General features: G+C 41.8%; 1 pseudogene across 1 annotated transcript in view; it reads left to right on the top strand.

The window, feature by feature from the left end:
- Nucleotides 1-27,583, top strand: part of LOC311149452 (plasma membrane calcium-transporting ATPase 3-like) — a 172,721-nt pseudogene that overhangs the window by 79,039 nt on the left and 66,099 nt on the right. Inside the window, exon 9 of the transcript in view lies at nt 14,958-15,029. The product of the transcript in view is annotated as a plasma membrane calcium-transporting ATPase 3-like (transcript). The remainder of the gene's footprint in view (nt 1-14,957; nt 15,030-27,583) is intronic.

Below are 27,583 nucleotides of genomic sequence, written 5' to 3'. Positions count from 1 at the left end.
TTGTAAATTCACTGTGTCTGATAATGGAAAGCTACTACTCCTTGTAGATTCACTGTGAGATGATAGAAAGCTACTACTCCTTGTAGATTCACTGTGATGATGGAAAGCTACTACTCCTTGTAGATTCACTGTGTCTGCGGTTTGAAAGCTACTACTCCTTGTAGATTCACTGTGATGATGGAAAGCTACTACTCCTTGTAGATTCACTGTGTCTGCGGTTGGAAAGCTACTACTCCTTGTAGATTCACTGTGTCTGATAATGGAATGCTACTACTCCTTGTAGATTCACTGTGTGATGATGGAAAGCTACTACTCCTTGTAGATGTACTGTGTGATGATGGAAAGCTACTACTCCTTGTAGATTCACTGTGGTGATGTTGGAAAGCTACTACTCCTTGTAGATTCACTTTGGTGTTGGAAAGCTACTACCCCTTGTAGATTCACTCTGTCTGATGATGGAGAGCTACTTCTCCTTGTAGATTAACTGTGTGATGTTGGAAAGCTACTTCTCCTTGTAGATTCACTGAGATGATGGAAAGCTACTACTCCTTGTAGATTCACTGTGTCTGATGATGGAAAGCTACTTCTCCTTGTAGATTCACTGTGGTGTTGGAAAGCTACTACTCCTTTTAGATTCACTGTGTGATGATGGAAAGCTACTACTCCTTGTAGATTCACTGTGTGATGTTGGAAAGCTACTACTCCTTGTAGATTCACTGTGAGATGATGGAAAGCTACTACTCCTTGTAGATTCACTGTGATGATGGAAAGCTACTACTCCTTGTAGATACACTGTGTGATGATGGAAAGCTACTACTCCTTGTAGATTCACTGTGTGATGATGGAAAGCTACTACTCCTTGTAGATTCACTGTGTCTGATAATGGAAAGCTACTACTCCTTGTAGATTCACTGTGAGATGATAGAAAGCTACTACTCCTTGTAGATTCACTGTGATGATGGAAAGCTACTACTCCTTGTAGATTCACTGTGTCTGCGGTTTGAAAGCTACTACTCCTTGTAGATTCACTGTGATGATGGAAAGCTACTACTCCTTGTAGATTCACTGTGTCTGCGGTTGGAAAGCTACTACTCCTTGTAGATTCACTGTGTCTGATAATGGAAAGCTACTACTCCTTGTAGATTCACTGTGTGATGATGGAAAGCTACTACTCCTTGTAGATTTACTGTGTGATGATGGAAAGCTACTACTCCTTGTAGATTCACTGTGGTGATGTTGGAAAGCTACTACTCCTTGTAGATTCACTGTGGTGTTGGAAAGCTACTACCCCTTGTAGATTCACTGTCTGATGATGGAAAGCTACTACTCCTTGTAGATTCGCTGTGGTGATGGAAAGCTACTTCTCCTTGTAGATTCACTGTGGTGTTGGAAAGCTACTACTCCTTTTAGATTCACTGTGTGATGATGGAAAGCTACTACTCCTTGTAGATTCACTGTGAGATGATGGAAAGCTACTACTCCTTGTAGATTCACTGTGTCTGCGGTTGGAAAGCTACTACTCCTTGTAGATACACTGTGCGATGATGGAAAGCTACTACTCCTTGTAGATTCACTGTGTCTGATGATGGAAAGCTACTTCTCCTTGTAGATTCACTGTGGTGTTGGAAAGCTACTACTCCTTTTAGATTCACTGTGTGATGATGGAAAGCTACTACTCCTTGTAGATTCACTGTGTGATGTTGGAAAGCTACTACTCCTTGTAGATTCACTGTGAGATGATGGAAAGCTACTACTCCTTGTAGATTCACTGTGTCTGCGGTTGGAAAGCTACTACTCCTTGTAGATACACTGTACGATGATGGAAAGCTACTACTCCTTGTAGATTCACTTTGTGATGATGGAAAGCTACTACTCCTTGTAGATTCACTGTGATGATGGAAAGCTACTACTCCTTGTAGATACACTGTGCGATGATGGAAAGCTACTACTCCTTGTAAATTCACTGTGTCTGATAATGGAAAGCTACTACTCCTTGTAGATTCACTGTGAGATGATAGAAAGCTACTACTCCTTGTAGATTCACTGTGATGATGGAAAGCTACTACTCCTTGTAGATTCACTGTGTCTGCGGTTTGAAAGCTACTACTCCTTGTAGATTCACTGTGATGATGGAAAGCTACTACTCCTTGTAGATTCACTGTGTCTGCGGTTGGAAAGCTACTACTCCTTGTAGATTCACTGTGTCTGATAATGGAAAGCTACTACTCCTTGTAGATTCACTGTGTGATGATGGAAAGCTACTACTCCTTGTAGATGTACTGTGTGATGATGGAAAGCTACTACTCCTTGTAGATTCACTGTAGTGATGTTGGAAAGCTACTACTCCTTGTAGATTCACTTTGGTGTTGGAAAGCTACTACCCCTTGTAGATTCACTCTGTCTGATGATGGAGAGCTACTTCTCCTTGTAGATTAACTGTGTGATGTTGGAAAGCTACTTCTCCTTGTAGATTCACTGAGATGATGGAAAGCTACTACTCCTTGTAGATTCACTGTGTCTGATGATGGAAAGCTACTTCTCCTTGTAGATTCACTGTGGTGTTGGAAAGCTACTACTCCTTTTAGATTCACTGTGTGATGATGGAAAGCTACTACTCCTTGTAGATTCACTGTGTGATGTTGGAAAGCTACTACTCCTTGTAGATTCACTGTGAGATGATGGAAAGCTACTACTCCTTGTAGATTCACTGTGATGATGGAAAGCTACTACTCCTTGTAGATACACTGTGTGATGATGGAAAGCTACTACTCCTTGTAGATTCACTGTGTCTGATAATGGAAAGCTACTACTCCTTGTAGATTCACTGTGAGATGATAGAAAGCTACTACTCCTTGTAGATTCACTGTGATGATGGAAAGCTACTACTCCTTGTAGATTCACTGTGTCTGCGGTTTGAAAGCTACTACTCCTTGTAGATTCACTGTGATGATGGAAAGCTACTACTCCTTGTAGATTCACTGTGTCTGCGGTTGGAAAGCTACTACTCCTTGTAGATTCACTGTGTCTGATAATGGAAAGCTACTACTCCTTGTAGATTCACTGTGTGATGATGGAAAGCTACTACTCCTTGTAGATTTACTGTGTGATGATGGAAAGCTACTACTCCTTGTAGATTCACTGTGGTGATGTTGGAAAGCTACTACTCCTTGTAGATTCACTGTGGTGTTGGAAAGCTACTACCCCTTGTAGATTCACTGTCTGATGATGGAAAGCTACTACTCCTTGTAGATTCGCTGTGGTGATGGAAAGCTACTTCTCCTTGTAGATTCACTGTGGTGTTGGAAAGCTACTACTCCTTTTAGATTCACTGTGTGATGATGGAAAGCTACTACTCCTTGTAGATTCACTGTGAGATAATGGAAAGCTACTACTCCTTGTAGATTCACTGTGTCTGCGGTTGGAAAGCTACTACTCCTTGTAGATACACTGTGCGATGATGGAAAGCTACTACTCCTTGTAGATTCACTGTGTCTGATAATGGAAAGCTACTACTCCTTGTAGATTCACTGTGAGATGATAGAAAGCTACTACTCCTTGTAGATTCACTGTGGTGTTGGAAAGCTACTACTCCTTTTAGATTCACTGTGTGATGATGGAAAGCTACTACTCCTTGTAGATTCACTGTGTGATGTTGGAAAGCTACTACTCCTTGTAGATTCACTGTGAGATGATGGAAAGCTACTACTCCTTGTAGATTCACTGTGATGATGGAAAGCTACTACTCCTTGTAGATACACTGTGCGATGATGGAAAGCTACTACTCCTTGTAGATTCACTCTGTGATGATGGAAAGCTACTACTCCTTGTAGATTCACTGTGTCTGATAATGGAAAGCTACTACTCCTTGTAGATTCACTGTGAGATGATAGAAAGCTACTACTCCTTGTAGATTCACTGTGATGATGGAAAGCTACTACTCCTTGTAGATACACTGTGTCTGCGGTTTGAAAGCTACTACTCCTTATATATTCACTGTGATGATGGAAAGCTACTACTCCTTGTAGATTCACTGTGTCTGCGGTTGGAAAGCTACTACTCCTTGTAGATTCACTGTGTGATGTTGGAAAGCTACTACTCCTTGTAGATTCACTGTGATGATGGAAAGCTACTACTCCTTGTAGATTCACTGTGTCTGCGGTTGGAAAGCTACTACTCCTTGTAGATACACTGTGCGATGATGGAAAGCTACTACTCCTTGTAGATTCACTGTGTCTGATAATGGAAAGCTACTACTCCTTGTAGATTCACTGTGAGATGATAGAAAGCTACTACTCCTTGTAGATTCACTGTGGTGTTGGAAAGCTACTACTCCTTTTAGATTCACTGTGTGATGATGGAAAGCTACTACTCCTTGTAGATTCACTGTGTGATGTTGGAAAGCTACTACTCCTTGTAGATTCACTGTGAGATGATGGAAAGCTACTACTCCTTGTAGATTCACTCTGTGATGATGGAAAGCTACTAATCCTTGTAGATTCACTATGTCTGATAATGGAAAGCTACTACTCCTTGTAGATTCACTGTGAGATGATAGAAAGCTACTACTCCTTGTAGATTCACTGTGATGATGGAAAGCTACTACTCCTTGTAGATTCACTGTGTCTGCGGTTTGAAAGCTACTACTCCTTGTAGATTCACTGTGATGATGGAAAGCTACTACTCCTTATAGATTCACTGTGTCTGCGGTTGGAAAGCTACTACTCCTTATATATTCACTGTGATGATGGAAAGCTACTACTCCTTGTAGATTCACTGTGTCTGCGGTTGGAAAGCTACTACTCCTTGTAGATTCACTGTGTGATGTTGGAAAGCTACTACTCCTTGTAGATTCACTGTGATGATGGAAAGCTACTACTCCTTGTAGATTCACTGTGTCTGCGGTTGGAAAGCTACTACTCCTTGTAGATACACTGTGCGATGATGGAAAGCTACTACTCCTTGTAGATTCACTGTGTCTGATAATGGAAAGCTACTACTCCTTGTAGATTCACTGTGAGATGATAGAAAGCTACTACTCCTTGTAGATTCACTGTGGTGTTGGAAAGCTACTACTCCTTTTAGATTCACTGTGTGATGATGGAAAGCTACTACTCCTTGTAGAGTCACTGTGTGATGTTGGAAAGCTACTACTCCTTGTAGATTCACTGTGAGATGATGGAAAGCTACTACTCCTTGTAGATTCACTCTGTGATGATGGAAAGCTACTAATCCTTGTAGATTCACTATGTCTGATAATGGAAAGCTACTACTCCTTGTAGATTCACTGTGAGATGATAGAAAGCTACTACTCCTTGTAGATTCACTGTGATGATGGAAAGCTACTACTCCTTGTAGATTCACTGTGTCTGCGGTTTGAAAGCTACTACTCCTTGTAGATTCACTGTGATGATGGAAAGCTACTACTCCTTATAGATTCACTGTGTCTGCGGTTGGAAAGCTACTACTCCTTGTAGATTCACTGTGTCTGATAATGGAAAGCTACTACTACTTGTAGATTCACTGTGTGATGATGGAAAGCTACTACTCCTTGTAGATTTACTGTGTGATGATGGAAAGCTACTACTCCTTGTAGATTCACTGTGGTGATGTTGGAAAGCTATTACTCCTTGTAGATTCACTGTGGTGTTGGAAAGCTACTACCCCTTGTAGATTCACTGTCTGATGATGAACAGCTACTACTCCTTGTAGATTCGCTGTGGTGATGGAAAGCTACTACTCCTTGTAGATTCACAGTGTCTGATGATGGAAAGCTACTACTCCTTGTAGATTCACTTTGTCTGATGATGGAAAGCTACTTCTCCTTGTAGATTCACTGTGGTGTTGGAAAGCTACTACTCCTTTTAGATTCACTGTGTGATGATGGAAAGCTACTACTCCTTGTAGATTCACTGTGTGATGTTGGAAAGCTACTACTCCTTGTAGATTCACTGTGAGATGATGGAAATCTACTACTCCTTGTAGATTCACTGTGATGATGGAAAGCTACTACTCCTTGTAGATTCACTGTGTCTGCGGTTGGAAAGCTACTACTCCTTGTAGATACACTGTGCGATGATGGAAAGCTACTACTCCTTGTAGATTCACTGTGTCTGATAATGGAAAGCTAATACTCCTTGTAGATTCACTGTGAGATGATAGAAAGCTACTACTCCTTGTAGATTCACTTTGATGATGGAAACCTACTACTCCTTGTAGATTCACTGTGTCTGCGGTTTGAAAGCTACTACTCCTTGTAGATTCAATGTGATGATGGAAAGCTACTACTCCTTTTAGATTCACTGTGTCTGCGGTTGGAAAGCTACTACTCCTTATAGATTCACTGTGTCTGATAATGGAAAGCTACTGCTCCTTGTAGATTCACTGTGTGATGATGGAAAGCTACTACTCCTTGTAGATGTACTGTGTGATGATGGAAAGCTACTACTCCTTGTAGATTCACTGTGGTGATGTTGGAAAGCTACTACTCCTTGTAGATTCACTGTGGTGTTGGAAAGCTACTACCCCTTGTAGATTCACTGTCTGATGATGGAAAGCTACTACTCCTTGTAGATTCACTGTGTGATGAATGAAAGCTACTACTCCTTGTAGATGTACTGTGTGATGATGGAAAGCTACTACTCCTTATAGATTCACTGTGTCTGATAATGGAAAGCTACTACTCCTTGTAGATTCACTGTGTGATGATGGAAAGCTACTACTCCTTGTAGATGTACTGTGTGATGATGGAAAGCTACTACTCCTTGTAGATTCACTGTGGTGATGGAAAGCTACTACTGCTTGTAGATTCACTGTGTGATGAATGAAAGCTACTACTCCTTGTAGATGTACTGTGTGATGATGGAAAGCTACTACTCCTTGTAGATTCACTGTGTGATGATGGAAAGCTACTACTCCTTGTAGATTCACTGTGTGATGATGGAAAGCTACTACTCCTTGTAGTTTCACTGTGTGTGATGATGGAAAGCTACTACTCCTTGTAGATGTACTGTGTGATGATGGAAAGCTACTACTCCTTGTAGATTCACTGTGGTGATGTTGGAAAGCTACTACTCCTTGTAGATTCACTGTGGTGTTGGAAAGCTACTACCCCTTGTAGATTCACTGTCTGATGATGGAAAGCTACTACTCCTTGTAGATTCACTGTGTGATGAATGAAAGCTACTACTCCTTGTAGATGTACTGTGTGATGATGGAAAGCTACTACTCCTTATAGATTCACTGTGTCTGATAATGGAAAGCTACTACTCCTTGTAGATTCACTGTGTGATGATGGAAAGCTACTACTCCTTGTAGATGTACTGTGTGATGATGGAAAGCTACTACTCCTTGTAGATTCACTGTGGTGATGGAAAGCTACTACTGCTTGTAGATTCACTGTGTGATGAATGAAAGCTACTACTCCTTGTAGATGTACTGTGTGATGATGGAAAGCTACTACTCCTTGTAGATTCACTGTGTGATGATGGAAAGCTACTACTCCTTGTAGATTCACTGTGTGATGATGGAAAGCTACTACTCCTTGTAGTTTCACTGTGTGTGATGATGGAAAGCTACTTCTCCTTGTAGATTCACTCTAGTGATGGAAAGATACTACTCCTTGTAGATTCACTGTGGTGATGGAAAGCTACCTCTCCTTGTAGATTCACTGTGGTGATGGAAAGCAACTACTCCTTGTAGATTCACTGTGTGATTATGGAAAGCTACTACTCCTTGTAGATTCACTGTGTGATGTTGTAAATCTACTACTCCTTGTAGATTCACTGTGTGATGATGGAAAGCTACTACTCCTTGTAGATTCACTGTGGTGATGGAAAGCGACTACTCCTTGTAGATTCACTGTGATGTTGGAAAGCTACTACTCCTTGTAGATTCATTGTGTGATGATGGAAAGCTACTACTCCTTGTAGATTCACTGTGTGATGATGGAAAGCTACTACTCCTTGTAGATTCACTGTGTGGTGATGGAAAGCTACTACTCCATGTAGATTCACCGTGTGATGTTGTAAAGCTACTACTCCTCGTAGATTCACTGTGTGGTGATGGAAATCTACTACTGCTTGTAGATTCACTGTGTGATGTTGGAAAGCTACTACTCCTTGTAAATTCACTGTGTGGTGATGGAAAGCTACTACTCCTTGTAGATTCACTGTGTGATGATGGAAAGCTACTACTCCTTGTAGATTCACTGTGTGGTGATTTGAAAGCTACTACTCCTTGTAGATTCACTGTGTGATGATGGAAAGCGGCACCATCTATGATGTATTTCCAAAAGCTTTATGTTTTAAAAACGTCTCTGCCTGTTTCTTTGTTCTGTATTCCAAGTCAGAGAGGATGTGATGCACGTAACAGATCCATGGTGACGTCACCAACAGTCCACTCACAAACACACACCAGATTTGGATGTTTTTATGCTACACGGTGAGAACATCATGAGGACCGGTAAGCCCCCAGTACATCACTCTGTTGCAAGCTTTGGAGAAAATGCCCCAACATCACCCCCGCTTCCTACTGGACTCCTCTCCTGAAGACACATTCCAGGGTAGGAAATGGATTGACAACTTGAAACTTCCATTGACTTTTACTTTCTACAAGTATTCCTGTGGTAACTACCTAGCACTCTGATATACATATGGAAGGTATCCTCAGATAGCGATGGCTTCATAGCACCAGGCAAGCTTCTGTCAGATAGCAGTGGCTTAATGAGACCAGGCAAGCTTCTGTCAGATAGCGATGGCTTCATATGACCAGGCAAGCTTCTGTCAGATAGCAGCGGCTTCATGGGACCAGGCAAGCTTATGTCAGATAGCGATGGCTTCATGAGACCAGGCAAGCTTCTGTCAGATAGCAGTGGCTTCATGGGACCAGGCAAGCTTCTGTCAGATAGCGATGGCTTCATGGGACCAGGCAAGCTTCTGTCAGATAGCAGTGGCTTCATGGGACCAGGCAAGCTTCTGTCAGATAGCAGCGGCTTCATGGGACCAGGCAAGCTTATGTCAGATAGCGATGGCTTCATGAGACCAGGCAAGCTTCTGTCAGATAGCAGCGGCTTCATGAGACCAGGTAAGCTTCTGTCAGATAGCAGCGGCTTCATGGGACCAGGCAAGCTTATGTCAGATAGCGATGGCTTCATGAGACCAGGTAAGCTTCTGTCAGATAGCAGCGGCTTCATGAGACCAGGTAAGCTTCTGTCAGATAGCAGCGGCTTCATGAGACCAGTTAAGCTTATGTCAGATAGCAGTGGCTTCATGAGACCAGGTAAGCTTATGTCAGATAGCAGTGGCTTCATGAGACCAGGCAAGCTTATGTCATCTCCACACTGAGAAAATAAATACCAACATACCGCACTAGAGCAAAAAGCACATGCTGCCAAAGTGAACAGCAGTTTCTGACAGATGATGCTGAACAGGGTCTGCTTGATGAGAGAGTATCTGTGTTGCTCCTTGATGGTGATGACCCAGAGAGTATCCGTGTTCCTCCTTGATGGTGATGACCCAGAGAGTATCCGTGTTCCTCCTTGATGGTGATGACCCAGAGAGTATCCGTGTTCCTGCTTGATGGTGATGACCCAGAGAGTATCCGTGTTCCTCCTTGATGGTGATGACCCAGAGAGTATCCGTGTTCCTCCTTGATGGTGATGACCCAGAGAGTATCCGTGTTCCTCCTTGATGGTGATGACCCAGAGAGTATCCTTGTTCCTGCTTGATGGTGATGACCCAGAGAGTATCCTTGTTCCTCCTTGATGGTGATGACCCAGAGAATATCCTTGTTCCTGCTTGATGGTGATGACCCAGAGAGTATCCGTGTTCCTCCTTGATGGTGATGACCCAGAGAGTATCCGTGTTCCTCCTTGATGGTGATGACCCAGAGAGTATCCTTGTTCCTGCTTGATGGTGATGACCCAGAGAGTATCCGTGTTGCTCCTTGATGGTGATGACCCAGAGAGTATCTGTGTTCCTCATTGATGGTGATGACCCAGAGAGTATCCTTGTTCCTGCTTGATGGTGATGACCCAGAGAGTATCTGTGTTCCTCATTGATGGTGATGACCCAGAGAGTATCCTTGTTCCTGCTTGATGGTGATGACCCAGAGAGTATCCGTGTTCCTCCTTGATGGTGATGACCCAGAGAGTATCCTTGTTCCTCCTTGATGGTGATGACCCAGACCTGATCATGGATTTAAGGAAGCTGAATGGCAAACCACAATCCTCATTCCAGCCCTTTTGGGAGGAAGTACAGAAGTATATTGACCAATACACAGCTCAAGTCAACGATCACAGACATGGGGAGTACTAGTTCTTACCTTTTGCTATATCAGTGGAGGACTTGCGTGACACAGTGGAAAAGCGGCTTCCACCAGAAACTAAAATCCCATCAACACAGTGACTGCGACTGCAGTTTACACCCAAGAATCCATGGTCCAAGTCTGCTCTCCAGTACACAGGAAGGGTTGACCTCAAGTTAATGGTCCAATCTCGGCCAATCAATTAGGAAGGGACATCAGGACTCAAAGTTTGTTGCAGGACAGTGGAACTACATGAAACAGTTTGCCTGCATGTGGCAGCAGGAGTGTGAAATGTTAAGTGTGGATGATGAGGCAATCATCCCAGTCGGAGGACCTGGCCAGCCTGTAGGTGTAACAGAGGCAGGTCTTTAAGCTTTGCTCATATGACTGGGACAGTTCTAGCAGCTGCCGACTGCATCAGCGGAATTGTACCAATCTATCATGTTGATCCCAGACATCCCAGCATCTCCATCTGGGTCATTTTTATAATGAGAAAGTGCATGTCACTGTCAAGGACAAGGTTTTCCAGCCATCCAGCCCTCTTCGACACACAAATCTCAGCATCTTTAGACAGGGGGCGCAACTTTGGTTTTAGAAGTTGGGGGGGGGGGACATAATTATTTAATTTTTTTATCCAGTGAGATAAACATTCCAAGCAGCCTACCTGACCGTTCGGAGGTGTCCGCATGGTCCTAAAGCAAACCGTTGCCTTGTTTTGTATCACATTCCAATTATAAAACTGGGGGTGACAAAAATGCAATTACAGAATGTGGGGGGGACATGTCCCCCCGTCCCCAGTGAAAGTTGCGTCCCTGTCTTTAGAAGATGGAACTACAGTGAAGATTGAGTCTCTCTCAACAAATTAATCTTGATAATTCAATCTGATGGTGGGCCAGACCACAGAACCACCTATAGCTCTGTTCTGTTCAAGCATGCCTCACACTCCTGTTTATTCAACTGGATCTTGACATGCTTATCGCCTGTAGAACAGCACCAGGTGACAGCTGGGCCAACCCTGCCAAGAGCGTGAATTCCCTTCTAAACTTGGGACTGCAGGGAACAGCCCTGGCCAGGGAGAAGATGGAAGAACCAAAGGAGAAGCGTGTGAAGAAGTGCAGCATAATGACGAGCCTACATGAAACAATCACCAAAACACCCAGACCTGAAAGGGACCTTTGAAAAGAGCATAGATCATGTTGCAGCTCTTGTGAGTGATCGGTTTGACCGACTTAAGCGGAAGGAACACACATTGAAGTACATCAGCCCGCAACACAGGGTGAAATTGCCATTATTGCGCAACAATTCAACATCATTGATTATAGAAGTTGACACGATACATGACCTCAGCAGGAAGGACCTTGACAAGGAACGGTACAAGCAATTCCAGGACAGACATTTCAAGATGTCTCAATACATGGTGCAGATCAAGACATGTGAAGGAGATTATCCATGGTGGAACCGCACTAATCCTCCATGCCTGCCAGAATAACAATTCAAGAAATGAAGGTTTGTGCCTGATCCAACATTGACAGCAGTCAGACATGAGTACCAGAAATGTGATTTTCTGTACAGCTTGGACACCACTGCCAAGGCCTTCTATAACAGCCAACAGAGAAGTGAAGAGGAGTGCTGTTATGGTCAGTGCAAAGGTGAGAGAAACCATCAACTGTGTTGAATGTGAGAAAACAAGGTGCTTGTATGACAAAATTAAACTGTCTAGACAAAAACAGAAAACTGTCCAATTCATTTGGGATGAGAAATGTTTTATACAGTATGTGGTTCAGAGATGTTTCAATAAGACAGTCCATATCACCAGGTAATGGCTTTCAATAAGACAGTCCATATCACCACCAGGTAATGGCTTTCAATAAGACAGTCCATATCACCTGCAGGTAATGGCTTTCAATAAGACAGTCCATATCACCAGGTAATGGCTTTCAATAAGACAGTCCATATCAACAGGTAATGGCTTTCAATAAGACAGTACATATCACCAGGTAATGGCTTTCAATAAGACAGTCCATATCACCAGGTAATGGCTTTCAATAAGACAGTCCATATCACCAGGTAATGGCTTTCAATAAGACAGTCCATATCACCAGGTAATGGCTTTCAATAAGACAGTCCATATCACCAGGTAATGGCTTTCAATAAGACAGTCCATATCACCAGCAGGTAATGGCTTTCAATAAGACAGTCCATATCACCAGCAGGTAATGGCTTTCAATAAGACAGTCCATATCACCAGCAGGTAATGGCTTTCAATAAGACAGTCCATATCACCAGGTAATGGCTTTCAATAAGACAGTCCATATCACCAGGTAATGGCTTTCAATAAGACAGTCCATATCAGCAGGTAATGGCTTTCAATAAGACAGTCCATATCACCAGCAGGTAATGGCTTTCAATAAGACAGTCCATATCAGCAGGTAATGGCTTTCAATAAGACAGTCCATATCACCAGGTAATGGCTTTCAATAAGACAGTCCATATCACCAGCAGGTAATGGCTTTCAATAAGACAGTCCATATCAACAGGTAATGGCTTTCAATAAGACAGTCCATATCACCAGGTAATGGATTTCAATAAGACAGTCCATATCACCAGCAGGTAATGGCTTTCAATAAGACAGTCCATATCAACAGGTAATGGCTTTCAATAAGACAGTCCATATCAACAGGTAATGGCTTTCAATAAGACAGTCCATATCACCAGGTAATGGCTTTCAATAAGACAGTCCATATCACCAGCAGGTAATGACTTTCAATAAGACAGTCCATATCAACAGGTAATGGCTTTCAATAAGACAGTCCATATCACCAGGTAATGGCTTTCAATAAGACAGTCCATATCACCAGCAGGTAATGGCTTTCAATAAGACAGTCCATATCAACAGGTAATGGCTTTCAATAAGACAGTCCATATCACCAGGTAATGGCTTTCAATAAGACAGTCCATATCAACAGGTAATGGCTTTCAATAAGACAGTCCATATCACCAGGTAATGGCTTTCAATAAGACAGTCCATATCACCAGCAGGTAATGGCTTTCAATAAGACAGTCCATATCAACAGGTAATGGCTTTCAATAAGACAGTCCATATCACCAGGTAATGGCTTTCAATAAGACAGTCCATATCACCAGCAGGTAATGGCTTTCAATAAGACAGTCCATATCAACAGGTAATGGCTTTCAATAAGACAGTCCATATCAACAGGTAATGGCTTTCAATAAGACAGTCCATATCACCAGGTAATGGATTTCAATAAGACAGTCCATATCACCAGCAGGTAATGGCTTTCAATAAGACAGTCCATATCAACAGGTAATGGCTTTCAATAAGACAGTCCATATCAACAGGTAATGGCTTTCAATAAGACAGTCCATATCAACAGGTAATGGCTTTCAATAAGACAGTCCATATCAACAGGTAATGGCTTTCAATAAGACAGTCCATATCAACAGGTAATGGCTTTCAATAAGACAGTCCATATCAACAGGTAATGGCTTTCAATAAGACCGTCCATATCACCAGGTAATGGCTTTCAATAAGACAGTCCATATCACCAGCAGGTAATGGCTTTCAATAAGACAGTACATATCACCAGCAGGTAATGGCTTTCAATAAGACAGTCCATATCACCAGGTAATGGCTTTCAATAAGACAGTCCATATCACCAGCAGGTAATGGCTTTCAATAAGACAGTCCATATCACCATGTAATGGCTCTAACCTGTGGAATAAAAGAGTGAGACACAGTATTAATCAGCAGTCCCAGATGTGTGTCCACTGTGGATGTCCAGATGTGTCCCCACTGTGGATGTCCACATGTGTCCACTGTGGATGTCCAGATGTGTCCCCACTGTGGATATCCAGATGTGTGTCCACTGTGGATGTCCAGATGTGTGTCCACTGTGGATGTCCAGATGTGTGTCCACTGTGGATGTCCAGATGTGTGTCCACTGTGGATGTCCAGATGTGTGTCCACTGCGGATGTCCCGATGTTCTTAAAGGGGGAAGAGGTGGTGAGGCTCAATCAACAATTCAAAAAAGTCAGGTCCATGAGCACTGTGTATCAACAAGAAGGAAAGCAGTTCATTACAAGAAAAAAAAACACTATAGAGACCAGAACATGCCACTTGGTATCAAATCTGTCAATGTGCCCTTGAGCAAGGCACTTAACCCTAATTACTCCAGGGTTGCTGTTGATAATGGCTGATCCCTGGCCGTGACCCCACTCTCCTACCTGTGTTTTAGGGGAGTGGGATATGCAAAAAACACATTTCCATTTCATACCACACACTTTTACAGGTCACACACTTGTACATATGTGAAACAGGACAAATATAAGCACCCCACCATTTGAAATTTTGAATTTGGAGTCAATTTTATATATTTCTTCCTTTTTTTTTTTTGCTCGCCTCTGTTATACAGTCAATTAAATTTGTATGGCCTTATGTAACATTAGAGCGTCATTGGCCCCTCCTGTAGCTCAGTTGGTAGAGCATGGCGCTTGCAACGCCAGGGTTGTGGGTTCGATTCCCACGGGGGGCCAGTATGAAAAATGTATGCACTCACTAACTGTAAGTCGCTCTGGATAAGAGCGTCTGCTAAATGTTATATGGTCACACAGCATTCTCTCTCTCTCTGTCTAGGCCTGGTGATGTCAGCTATAACGGTGCTCATCTTGGTGTTGTATTTTGTCATCGAGACGTTTGTAATAGAAGGTGAGATTTTTTTTTATATGGGCAACGAGCATGCAGGAAATGTTAATGTTGATGTACAGGTCGAGTCAATAATGTTGTTGTTATGTTAATATTGTTGTTGTTGTGCTAATAATGTTGTTGTGTATATATAAGAATAATATGAATATAATATTTAATATGTTGTTGTTTCCAGGTTGTGTGTGGCTAGCAGGGTGTACTCCTGTATATATATATTAATATTGATTAATATAATATTTAATATGTTGTTGTTTCCAGGTTGTGTGTGGCTAGCAGGGTGTACTCCTGTATATATATATTAATATTGATTAATATAATATTTAATATGTTGTTGTTTCCAGGTTGTGTGTGGCTAGCAGGGTGTACTCCTGTGTATATATATATTAATATTTATTAATATAATATTTAATATGTTGTTGTTTCCAGGTTGTGTGTGGCTAGCAGGGTGTACTCCTGTATATATATATATTAATATTTATTAATATAATATTTAATATGTTGTTGTTTCCAGGTTGTGTGTGGCTAGCAGGGTGTACTCCTGTATATATATATTAATATTTATTAATATAATATTTAATATGTTGTTGTTTCCAGGTTGTGTGTGGCTAGCAGGGTGTACTCCTGTATATATATATTAATATTTATTAATATAATATTTAATATGTTGTTGTTTCCAGGTTGTGTGTGGCTAGCAGGGTGTACTCCTGTATATATATATTAATATTTATTAATATAATATTTAATATGTTGTTGTTTCCAGGTTGTGTGTGGCTAGCAGAGTGTACTCCTGTATATATATATATATATATATATATATTAATATTGATTAATATAATATTTAATATGTTGTTGTTTCCAGGTTGTGTGTGGCTAGCAGAGTGTACTCCTGTATATATATATATATATTAATATTTATTAATATAATATTTAATATGTTGTTGTTTCCAGGTTGTGTGTGGCTAGCAGAGTGTACTCCTGTGTATATATATATATATATATATATATTAATATTGATTAATATAATATTTAATATGTTGTTGTTTCCAGGTTGTGTGTGGCTAGCAGAGTGTACTCCTGTATATATATATATATATTAATATTGATTAATATAATATTTAATATGTTGTTGTTTCCAGGTTGTGTGTGGCTAGCAGAGTGTACTCCTGTATATATATATTAATATTTATTAATATAATATTTAATATGTTGTTGTTTCCAGGTTGTGTGTGGCTAGCAGAGTGTACTCCTGTGTATATATATATTAATATTGATTAATATAATATTTAATATGTTGTTGTTTCCAGGTTGTGTGTGGCTAGCAGGGTGTACTCCTGTGTATATATATATTAATATTGATTAATATAATATTTAATATGTTGTTGTTTCCAGGTTGTGTGTGGCTAGCAGGGTGTACTCCTGTATATACACTACTGTTCAAAGGTTTGGGGGCACTTAGAAATTATCTTGTTTTCCATGAAAACATACATGAAATGAGTTATGAATAGGAAATATATCAAAATGCATAGGAAATGTAGTCATTGACAAGGTTAGAAATAATGATTTTTAATTGAAATAATAATTGTGTCCTTCAAACTTTGTTTTCATCAAAGAATCCTCCATTTGCAGCATTTACAGCCTTGCAGACCTTTGGCATTCTAGTTGTCAATTTGTTGAGGTAATCTGAAGAGATTTCACCCCATGCTTCCTGAAGCACCTCCCACAAGTTGGATTGGCTTGATGGGCACTTCTTACGTACCATACGGTCAAGCTGCTCCCACAACAGCTCAATAGGGTTGAGATCTGGTGACTGTGCTGGCCACTCCATTATAGACAGAATACCAGCTGACTGCTTCTTCCCTAAATAGTTATTGCATAGTTTGGAGCTGTGCTTTGGGTCATTGTCCTGTTGTAGGAGGATATTGGCTCCAATCAAGCACCGTCCACAGGGTATGGCATGGCGTTGCTAAATGGAGCCTTCCTTCTTCAAGATCCCTTTTACCCTGTACAAATCTCCCACTTTACCACCACCAAAGCACCCCCAGACCATCACATTGCCTCCACCATGCTTGACAGATGGAATCAAGCACTCCTCCAGCATCTTTTCATTTGCGTCTCACAAATGTTCTTCTTTGTGATCCGAACACCTCAAACTTCGATTCGTCTGTCCATAACACTTTTTTCCAATCTTCCTCTGTCCAGTGTTCTTTTGCCCATCTTAATCTTTTATTTTTATTGGCCAGTCTGAGATATGGCTTTTTTTTTTTACTCTGCCTAGAAGGTCAGCATCCCGGAGTCGCCTCTTCACTGTTAACGTTGAGACTGGTGTTTTGCGGGTACTATTTAATGAAGCTGCCAGTTGAGGACCAGTGAGGCGTCTGTTTCTCAAACTAGACACTAATGTATTTGTCCTCTTGCTCAGTTGTGCACTGGGGCCTCCCACTCCTCTTTCTTTTCTGGTTAGAGCCAGTTTGCGCTGTTCTGTGAAGGGAGTAGTACACAGCGTTGTACGAGATCTTCAGTTTCTTGGCAATTTCTCGCATGGAATAACCTTAATTTCTCAGAACAAGAATAGACTGACGAGTTTCAGAAGAAAGTTATTTGTTTCTGGCCATTTTGAGCCTGTAATCGAACCCACAATTGCTGATGCTCCAGATACTCAACTAGTCTCAAGAAGGCCAGTTTTATTGCTTCTTTAATCAGCACAACAGTTTTCAGCTGTGCTAACATAATTGCAAAAGGGTTTTCTAATACTGAGCTACTATAGTATGCAAAAAAGGAAATGATATTATTTTATACTAATACAATTGCTCAGAGAAATATATATATATATATATATATATTTATTTTTATTCAAAAAGGTAGGGGTCAAAATTATTGACACCCCTAAAGATTCTTACAAATAAAGTAGTCAAAAGTTTAATATTTGGTCCCATATTTCTAGCACGCAATGACTACATCAAGCTTGTGATTTTACAAACTTGTTGAATGCCTTTGAAGTTGTGTTTCAGACAGTCAGGTGGAAAGAGAAATATCCTCAAGTAGAAGCATTGTTACTTTAATTACATTTTACTCAAGTAGAAGACAACTACCGGTGTAACAAAATCTAATCAAATCAAATGTTATTTGTCACATACACGTGTTTAGCAGATGTTATTGCGGGTGTAGTAAAATGCTTGTGCTTCTAGCTCCGACAGTGCAGTAATATCTAACAAGTAATATCTAACAAGTTCACAACATATACCCAATAAACACAAATCTGGTAAGGAATGGAATTTAAGAATATATACATATATGGTCGAGCAATGACAGAGCGGCATGGACTAAGACACAGTAGAATATTAAATCAAATCAAATCAAATCAAATTTTATTGGTCACATGCGCCGAATACAACAGGTGCAGACATTACAGTGAAATGCTTACTTACAGCCCTTAACCAACAGTGCATTTATTTTAAACAAAAAAAAAGTAAGAATAAAACAACAACAAAAAAAGTGTTGAGAAAAAAAAGAGCAGAAGTAAAATAAAGTGACAGTAGGGAGGCTATATATACAGGGGGGTACCGTTGCAGAGTCAATGTGCGGGGGCACCGGCTAGTTGAGGTAGTTGAGGTAATATGTACATGTGGGTAGAGTTAAAGTGACTATGCATAAATACTTAACAGAGTAGCAGCAGCGTAAAAAGGATGGGGTGGGGGGGCAGTGCAAATAGTCCGGGTAGCCATGATTAGCTGTTCAGGAGTCTTATGGCTTGGGGGTAGAAGCTGTTGAGAAGTCTTTTGGACCTAGACTTGGCATTATTTGGCATTATTATTATAGAATAGAATGCAGTATATACATATGAGATGAGTAGTGCAAGATATGGAAACATTATTAAAGTGACTAGTGTTCCATTTCTTAAAGTGGCCAGTGATTTCAATAGGCAGCAGCAGCCTCTAATGTGCTAGTGATGGCTATTTAACAGTCTGATGGCCTTGAGATAGAAGCTGTTTTTCATTCTCTCGGTCCCAGCTTTGATGCACCTGTACTGACCTCGCCTTCTGGATGATAGTAGGGGTGAACAGGCAGTGGCTCGGGTGGTTGATGTCTTTGATGATCTTTTTGGCCTTCCTGTGACATCGAGTGCTGTAGGTGTCTTGAAGGGTCCTCTGTAGCTCAGCTGGTAGAGCACGGCGCTTGTAACGCCAAGGTAGTGGGTTCGATCCCCGGGACCACCCATACACAAAAATGTATGCACGCATGACTGTAAGTCGCTTTGGATAAAAGCGTCTGCTAAATGGCATATTATTATTATTATTATAAGGGCGGGTAGTTTGCCCCCGGTAATGAGTTCGGCAGACCGCACCACCCTCTGGAGAGCCCTGCGGTTGCGGGCGGTGCAGTTGCCGTACCAGGCGGTGATACAGCCCGACAGGATGCTCTCAATTGTGCATCTGCAAAAGTTTGTGAGGGTTTTAGGGGCCAAGCCAAATTTATTCAGCCTCCTGAGGTTGAAGAGGCTCTGTTGCGCCTTCTTCACCACACTGTCTGCGTGAGTGGACCATTTCTGTCAGTGATGTGTCCGCCAAGGAACTTGAAGCTTTCCACCTTCTCCACTGCGGTCCCGTCGATGTGGATATGGGGGTGCACCCTCTGCTGTTTTCTGAAGTCCACGATCATCTCCTTTGTTTTCTTGACGTTGAGTGAGAGGTTATTTCCCTGGCACCACACTCCCAAAGACTCAAGTAAAAGTAAAAAGCTGCTCATTTAAAAAGTACTCAGAGTAAAAGTAATTGAGTTACTTTAAAACATTGACCTTATTTATAGCTAAAGGTTAGGGGGAAATAATTAAGAAAAAATACATTTTATTAATTTACTCCAGTTAGGGGAGGGGGTGGTAGGGTTAGGGGAAAATAATAAAGAAGGAAAATATATTTTTATATGATATATGTTTAAAATAATATATATATATATTTACAAAAATATATATATACACTACCGGTCAAAAGTTTTAGAACACCTACTCATTCAAGGGTTTTTCTTTATTTTTACTATTTTCTACATATTAGAATAATAGTGAAGACATCAAAACTATGAAATAACACATATGGAATCATGTAGTAACCAAAAAAGTGTTACACAAATCAAAATATATTTCCTATTTGAGATTCTTCAAATAGCCACCCTTTGCCTTGATGAAAGCTTTGCACACTCTTATACACACTCTCACAGTTATATGACTTACTGAGACTCTGGCTTTTAGATTAACATTATTGTAATTTACACAAACTACAGTACATTCAGTGCATTCGGAAAGTATTCAGACCCCTTGACTTTCCAACATTTTGTTACGTTACAGCCTTATTCTATCATGGATTAAATACAAAACAAATCCTCAGCAATCTACACACAATACCCCATAAAAAAAAAAAGGTTTTTAGAAATTTTGGCAGATATATTAAACATAAAAAACAGAAATACCTTATTTACATAAGTATTCAAACCCTTTGCTATGAGACTGGAAATTGAGCTCAGGTTCATCCTGTTTCCATTGATCATCCTTGAGATGTTTCTACAACTTGATTTGAGTCCACCTGTGGATAATTCAATTGATTGGACATGATTTGGAAAGGCACACACCTGTCTATATAAGGTCCCACAGTTGACAGTGCATGTCAGAGCAAAAACCAAGCCATGAGGTTGAAGGAATTGTCCATAGAGCTCAGAGACAGGATTGTGTTGAGGCACAGCTCTGGGGAAGGGTACCAAAACATTTCTGCAGCACTGAAGGTCCCCAAGAACACAGCGGCCTCCATCATTCTTAAATGGAAGAATTTGGAACCACCAAGACTCTTCCTAGAGCTGGCCGCCCGGCCAAACTGAGCAATCGGTGGAGAAGGGCCTTGGTCAGGGAGGTGACCAAGAACCCGATGGTCACTCTGACAGAGCTGTAGTTCCTCTGTGGAGATGGGAGAACCTTCCAGAAGGACAGAAATCTCTGCAGCACTCCACCAATAAGGCCTTTATGGTAGAGTGGCCAGATGGAAGCCACTCCTCAGTAAAAGGCACATGACAGCCTGCTTGGAGTTTGCCAAAAGGCATCTAAAGACTCTCAGATCATGAGAAACGAGATTCTCTGGTCTGATGAAACCAAGATTGAACTTTTTGGTCTGAATGCCAAGCCTCACGTCTGGAGGAAACCTGGCACCATCAATACGGTGAAGCATGGTGGTGGCAGCATCATGCTGTGAGGATTTTTTTCAGCGGCAGGGACTTGGAGACTAGTCCAGACCATCACTGGAGACCTTCTACCATTCCTCACTTCCCTCATCAACTCATCCCTGACCACTGACTGCATCCCCTCTGACTTCAAAATGTCCAGAGTCGCTCCCCTCCTCAAGAAACCAACACTCGCTCCCTCAGATGTCAAAAACGACAGACCGGTATCCTTCTTTTCAAAACACTTGAGCGTCTCTGACACCATCAGATCCTCCTCTCCACCGTCTCAGGTCTGGGCGTCTCAGGTCTGGGCGTCTCAGGTCTGGGCGTCTCAGGTCTGGGCGTCTCAGGTCTGGGCGTCTCAGACTCTGCACACTCTTGGAATATGGGATTATAATGATGACAGAACTATGTGAGTTTGTCATTTGAATTTCGTTGTCACACATTGAGATTCGTGGTTGCAACTACGATTCGTAAATGTGTAATTTAATTTTGCAAGCTTGTAACTTGACATTTGAATACATTCAATACGATTTGCAAGCATAATCTATTTTCAGAATTATTTTAAGTCCATTTACAAGTATGAATATTTAGCTGTGAATCAAAAATACACTTGCAGATATTGAATCTGCATGCACTCTGAGTTCTGTCACTGTTGTCACGTTACCAAGAGATTCGTAAACTTGTAGAAAGTTTTGTTCAAAATTTATATTTGAGCAGCTCTGGGGGCAGGACCTTTTACTCCTGACCAATCAGTTCCCTCTGCCAAAACCACAGATGTCTAACCATTGGCTGGATTGTTCCATCAATCAAATCTCAGGAAGTAGCTACCCACATGAGCAATAGAGGATGAGGTAAATAAAACCAAAACAATCTACTTGAAGGTAATCGTCTCGTTTATCCGTGTACATAGATTTATTTGTGAAAAGGCATGATAGTAGTTTGCTTATCATGTGAAATATAAATGTACATTTCAGACAAACTCCAGACCAGCCAATGCATTGACAGATGCTATTACGTTAGCTAGCTGGCCTCTGAAATTCATCCTAGCTTTACTATCAACTGGCTAGCTTTATCAGACCACTTTAGATGCCAGGGGAAAATGAATATATTTACTAGTTAACCATCTGATTGATAAAGCTGATATACAGTAAATGTCGTTAGCTAGCTAGATTGCTAGCTAAATTGAAACTGCTGGGGGAAAGCTAGCTAGCTAACTCCCACCATCATCACTGCATTGTAGCTAATGTCAGCTAGGTTTCTAGAAAATAAAAACTATATATTTGCTCTCTATATTTTAAAGACTTGTTGCTGACGTTTGAACACTTGTCAAACTACTTAATTCCACTGCCTGTTTATTGATTAATTGGTGACTGAAAAGTTTGGCAAGAAAAATTGCCCTCTCAATTTCACAGCAAATAGACTAGCTAGCTAAAAGTAAATGGAGACAATTTGATCAATTTATGAATACGTAAAATTGTTTACAAAATTATGGCACATTAAAGGTAGTTGTGGTTCTCAGCAACTTGAACCAGCACTGAAATGTGAGCAGTGAGATTCATTTCTTCCCCCTCTCTGCTCTTTTACTCAGGTTGAAGCACATCCTTAACACCTAGACAGATGTAAAGAACTTGGGAACCTCCCAGCCACCAGGTTAAAAAAGAAACTTTGGAGTTTATTCACAACGTTAGATAGAAATATGAAATTTGTGCGTCTAACTTTCTCATTCATCATTATTCACGAATCATGATAGGATCCCCATTAATTTACCATTCACTTCCATTGGGCACAAAATAATCTGAAACACAACCAAAACGAACAGAAAATGCATCCAACACATTTTGTAGAGTCACAAGCTATGAATATGGGACCAAATACTTAACTTTCTACTACTTTAATACAGATAAGTTAATTATTCCAATACTTGTGGTCCACTAAAATGGGGGGGACAATGTACAAAAAGTGCTGTAATTTATAAACGGTTCACCCATCTTCATTTTAACCTCATAGATAGTAATTGTATCATTTCAAATACAAAGTGCTGGAGTACAGAGCCAAAACAACAAAAAATGCTACCTGCGATTTCTCCAGAGCCTTCTGACCAAGTACCTGTGATCAATCCAGAGCATACTTGACCCACTCCCAGACTTTTATAAAAACTAACATGTCCATCCCCCTACCCCCAGGTGAGTCTGCTGGGCTATGGATCACTAGAGCAGCACATCAAAAAACCTGCCACCCTGTTGTCAGCTATTAGCAGAAAGTTTCCTGAGGAAGGATGTAACTATCAACACTTTAAATGGTCACATTTGGGGGATGACCACCAAATGCAATAAAGTTTTGTATAAACTACTCATGTTCATTTTTTAATAGGTTACAAAACAATTACTTTTTCATAGCCTGTTGGTCTTTTCATTTTTACTAACTACTATGATGACTTAAACATCTGACCACAGGCAGACGTTTTCCATCCAAGGTCAATACATTTTTATTAATGTACAGTACCAGACAAAAGTTTGGACACACCTACTCATTCAAGGGTTTTTCTTTATTTATACTATTCTTAACATTGTAGAATAATAGTGAAGACATCACAACTATGAAATAACACATATGGAATCATGTAGTAACCAAAAAAGGGTTAAGCAAATCAAAATATATTTTATATTTGAGATTCTTCAAAGTAGCCACCCTTTGCCTTGATGACAGCTTTGCACACTCTTGGCATTCTCTCAACCAGCTTCACCTGGAATGCTTTTCCAACAGTCTTGAAGGAGTTCCCACATATGCTGAGCACTTGTTGGCTGCTTTTCCTTCACTCTGCGGTCAGACTCATCCCAAACCATCTCAATTTGGTTGAGGTCGGGTGATTGTGGAGGCCAGGTCATCTGATGCAGCACTCAATCACTCTCCTTATTGGTAAAATAGCCCTTACACAGCCTGGAGGTGTGTTGGGTCATTGTCCTGTTGAAAAACAAATAATAGTCCCACTAAGCCCAAACCAAGATCGAACTATTTGGCCTGAATGCCAAGCATCACGTCGGGTGGAAACATGGCACCATCCCTACAGTGAAGCATGGTGGTGGCAGCATCATGCTTTGGGGATGTTTTTCAGCGGCAGGGACTGGGAGACTAGTCAGGATCGAGGCAAAGATTAACGGAGCAAAGTACAGAGAGATCCTTGATGAAAACCTGCTCCAGAGTGCTCAGGACCTCAGACTGGGGCAAAGGTTCACCTTCCAACAGGACAACAACCCTAAGCACACAGCCAAGACAACGCAGGAGTGGCTTCGGGACAAGTCTTTGAATGTCCTTGAGTGGCCCAGCCAGAGGCGGGACTTGAATCCGATCGAACATCTCTGGAGAGACCTGAAAATAGCTGTGCAGCGACGCTCCCCATCCAACCTGACAGAGCTTGAGAGGATCTGCAGAGAAGAATGGGAGAAACTCCCTAAATACAGGTGTACCAAGCTTGTAGCGTCATACCCAAGAAGACCCGAGGCTGTAATCGCTGCCAAAGGTGCTTCAACAAAGTACTGAGTAAAGGGTCTGAATACTTATGTAAATGTGATATTTGCTTTTGCTTTGTCATTATGGGGTATTGTGTGTAGATTGATGAGGGGGGAAAAAACAATTTAATCCATTTTAGAATAAGGCTGTAAGATAGAAATGTGGAAAAATTCAAGGGTAAGTGTGCACACATTGCCTTTTGGAATGAGATTTATTCATGCTTCTGACCCTATACTACATTACCAGTCAAAAGGTTGGACACACCTACTGATTCAAGGGTTTCTCTTTATTTTTACCATTTTTTACATTGTAGAATAAAAATGAAGACATCAAAAACATGAAATAATACATGGAATCATGTAGTAACCCCCCAAAAAGTGTTAAACAAATCTGAATATATTTTATATTTGAGATTCTTCAAATAGCCACCCTTTGCCTTGATGACAGCTTTGCACACTCCTGGCATTCTCTCAACCAGCTTCAAGAGGTAGTCACCTGGAATGGATTTCAATTAACAGGTGTGCCTTCTTAAAAGTTAATTTGTGGAATTTCTTTCCTTCTTAATGCGTTTGAGCCAATCAGTTGTGTTGTGACAAAGTACATTTACAATTACGTCATTTAGCAGACGCTCTTATCCAGAGCGACTTACAAATAGGTGCATTCACCTTATAGCCAGTGGGAACACCACTTTACAATGTTTTTTTTTTTTTTTTTGGGTTGGGGTAAGGGGGGGGTAGAAGGATTACTTTATCCTATCCCAGGTATTCCTTAAAGAGGTGGGGTTTCAAATGTCTCCGGAAGGTGGTGAGTGACTCCGCTGTCCTGGCGTCGTGAGGGAGCTTGTTCCACCATTGGGGTGCCAGAGCAGCGAACAGTTTTGACTGGGCTGAGCGGGAACTATGCTTCCGCAGAGGTAGGGGAGCCAGCAGGCCAGAGGTGGATGAACGCAATGCCCTCGTTTGGGTGTAGGGACTGATCAGAGCCTGAAGGTACGGAGGTGCCGTTCCCCTCACAGCTCCGTAGGCAAGCACCATGGTCTTGTAGCAGATGCGAGCTTCAACTGGAAGCCAGTGGAGTGTACGGAGGAGCGGGGTGACGTGAGAGAACTTGGGAAGGTTGAACACCAGACGGGCTGCAGAATTCTGGATGAGTTGTAGGGGTTTAATGGCACAGGCAGGGAGCCCAGCCAACAGCGAGTTGCAGTAATCCAGACGGGAGATGACAAATGCCTGGATTAGGACCTGTGCCGCTTCCTGTGTAAGGCAGGGTCGTACTCTCCGAATGTTGTAGAGCATGAACCTACAGGATCGGGTCACCGCCTTGATGTTAGCGGAGAACGACAGGGTGTTGTCCAGGGTCACGCCAAGGCTCTTCGCACTCTGGGAGGAGGACACAACGGAGTTGTCAACCGTGATGGCGAGATCATGGAACGGGCAGTCCTTCCCCGGGAGGAAGAGCAGCTCCGTCTTGCCGAGGTTCAGCTTGAGGTGGTGATCCGTCATCCATACTGATATGTCTGCCAGACATGCAGAGATGCGATTCACCACCTGGTTATCAGAAGGGGGAAAGGAGAAGATTAGTTGTGTGTCGTCAGCGTAGCAATGATAGGAGAGGCCATGTGAGGATATGACAGACACAAGTGACTTGGTGTATAGGGAGAATAGGAGAGGGCCTAGAACTGAGCCCTGGGGGACACCAGTGGTGAGAGCACGTGGTGCGGAGACAGCTTCTCGCCACGCCACTTGGTAGAAGCGACCGGTCAGGTAGGACGCAATCCAAGAGTGAGCCGCGCCGGAGATGCCCAGCTCGGAGAGGGTGGAGAGGAGGATCTGATGGTTCACAGTATCAAAGGCAGCAGACAGGTCTAGAAGGACAAGAGCAGAGGAGAGAGAGTTAGCTTTAGCAGTGCGGAGAGCCTCCGTGACACAGAGAAGAGCAGTCTCAGTTGAATGACCAGTCTTGAAACCTGACTGGTTTGGATCAAGAAGGTAATTCTGAGAGAGATAGCAAGAGAGTTGGCTAAAGACGGCACGCTCAATAGTTTTGGAGAGAAAAGAAAGAAGGGATACTGGTCTGTAGTTGTTGACATCAGAGGGATCGAGTGTTGGTTTTTTGAGAAGGGGTGCAACTCTCGCTCGCTCTCTTGAAGACGGAAGGGACATAGCCAGCGGTCAAGGATGAGTTGATCAGCGAGGTGAGGTAAGGGAGAAGGTCACCGGAGATGGTCTGGAGAAGAGAGGAGGGGATAGGGTCAAGCGGGCAGGTTGTTGGGCGGCCTGCCGTCACAAGTCGCAAGATTTTATCTGGAGAGAGAGGGGAGAAAGAAGTCAAAGCATAGGGTAGGGCAGTGTGAGCAGGACCAGCAGTGTCATTTGACTTAACAAACGAGGATCGGATGTCGTCAACCTTCTTTTCAAAATGGTTGATGAAGTCATCCACAGAGAGGGAGGGGAGGAGGATTCAGCAGGGAGGAGAAAGGGGGGATATACAGAAGATAGCCCTATTTGGTAAAAGACCAAGTCCATATTATGGCAAGAACAGCTCAAATAAGCAAAGAGAAACGACAGTCCATTACTTTAAGACATGAAGGTCAGTCAATATGGAACATTTCAAGAACTTTGTAAATACTTAAAACAACCACATAATTAGCTATGGAGCATGTTCTGATAGGCCAGTGAGGGGCCAAGCCTCGACACACCCACAACTTGTTTATTCATCAAAACACATCTCTTTCGCGCCACCCCCAACTACTGCGGCCATAATTCCGGTGGTGAAAATAGAAGAACGTTTTTTGAGACACAAGCTTGATGTAGTATATCAAACCAAATACTACACTGTGACTACTTTATTTA

This window comes from Coregonus lavaretus (genome assembly GCF_964263955.1).
Source record: "Coregonus lavaretus genome assembly, chromosome: 22".
Taxonomy (NCBI): Eukaryota; Metazoa; Chordata; class Actinopteri; order Salmoniformes; family Salmonidae; genus Coregonus; species Coregonus lavaretus.
This window is presented reverse-complemented; position numbering and strand designations above follow the sequence as displayed.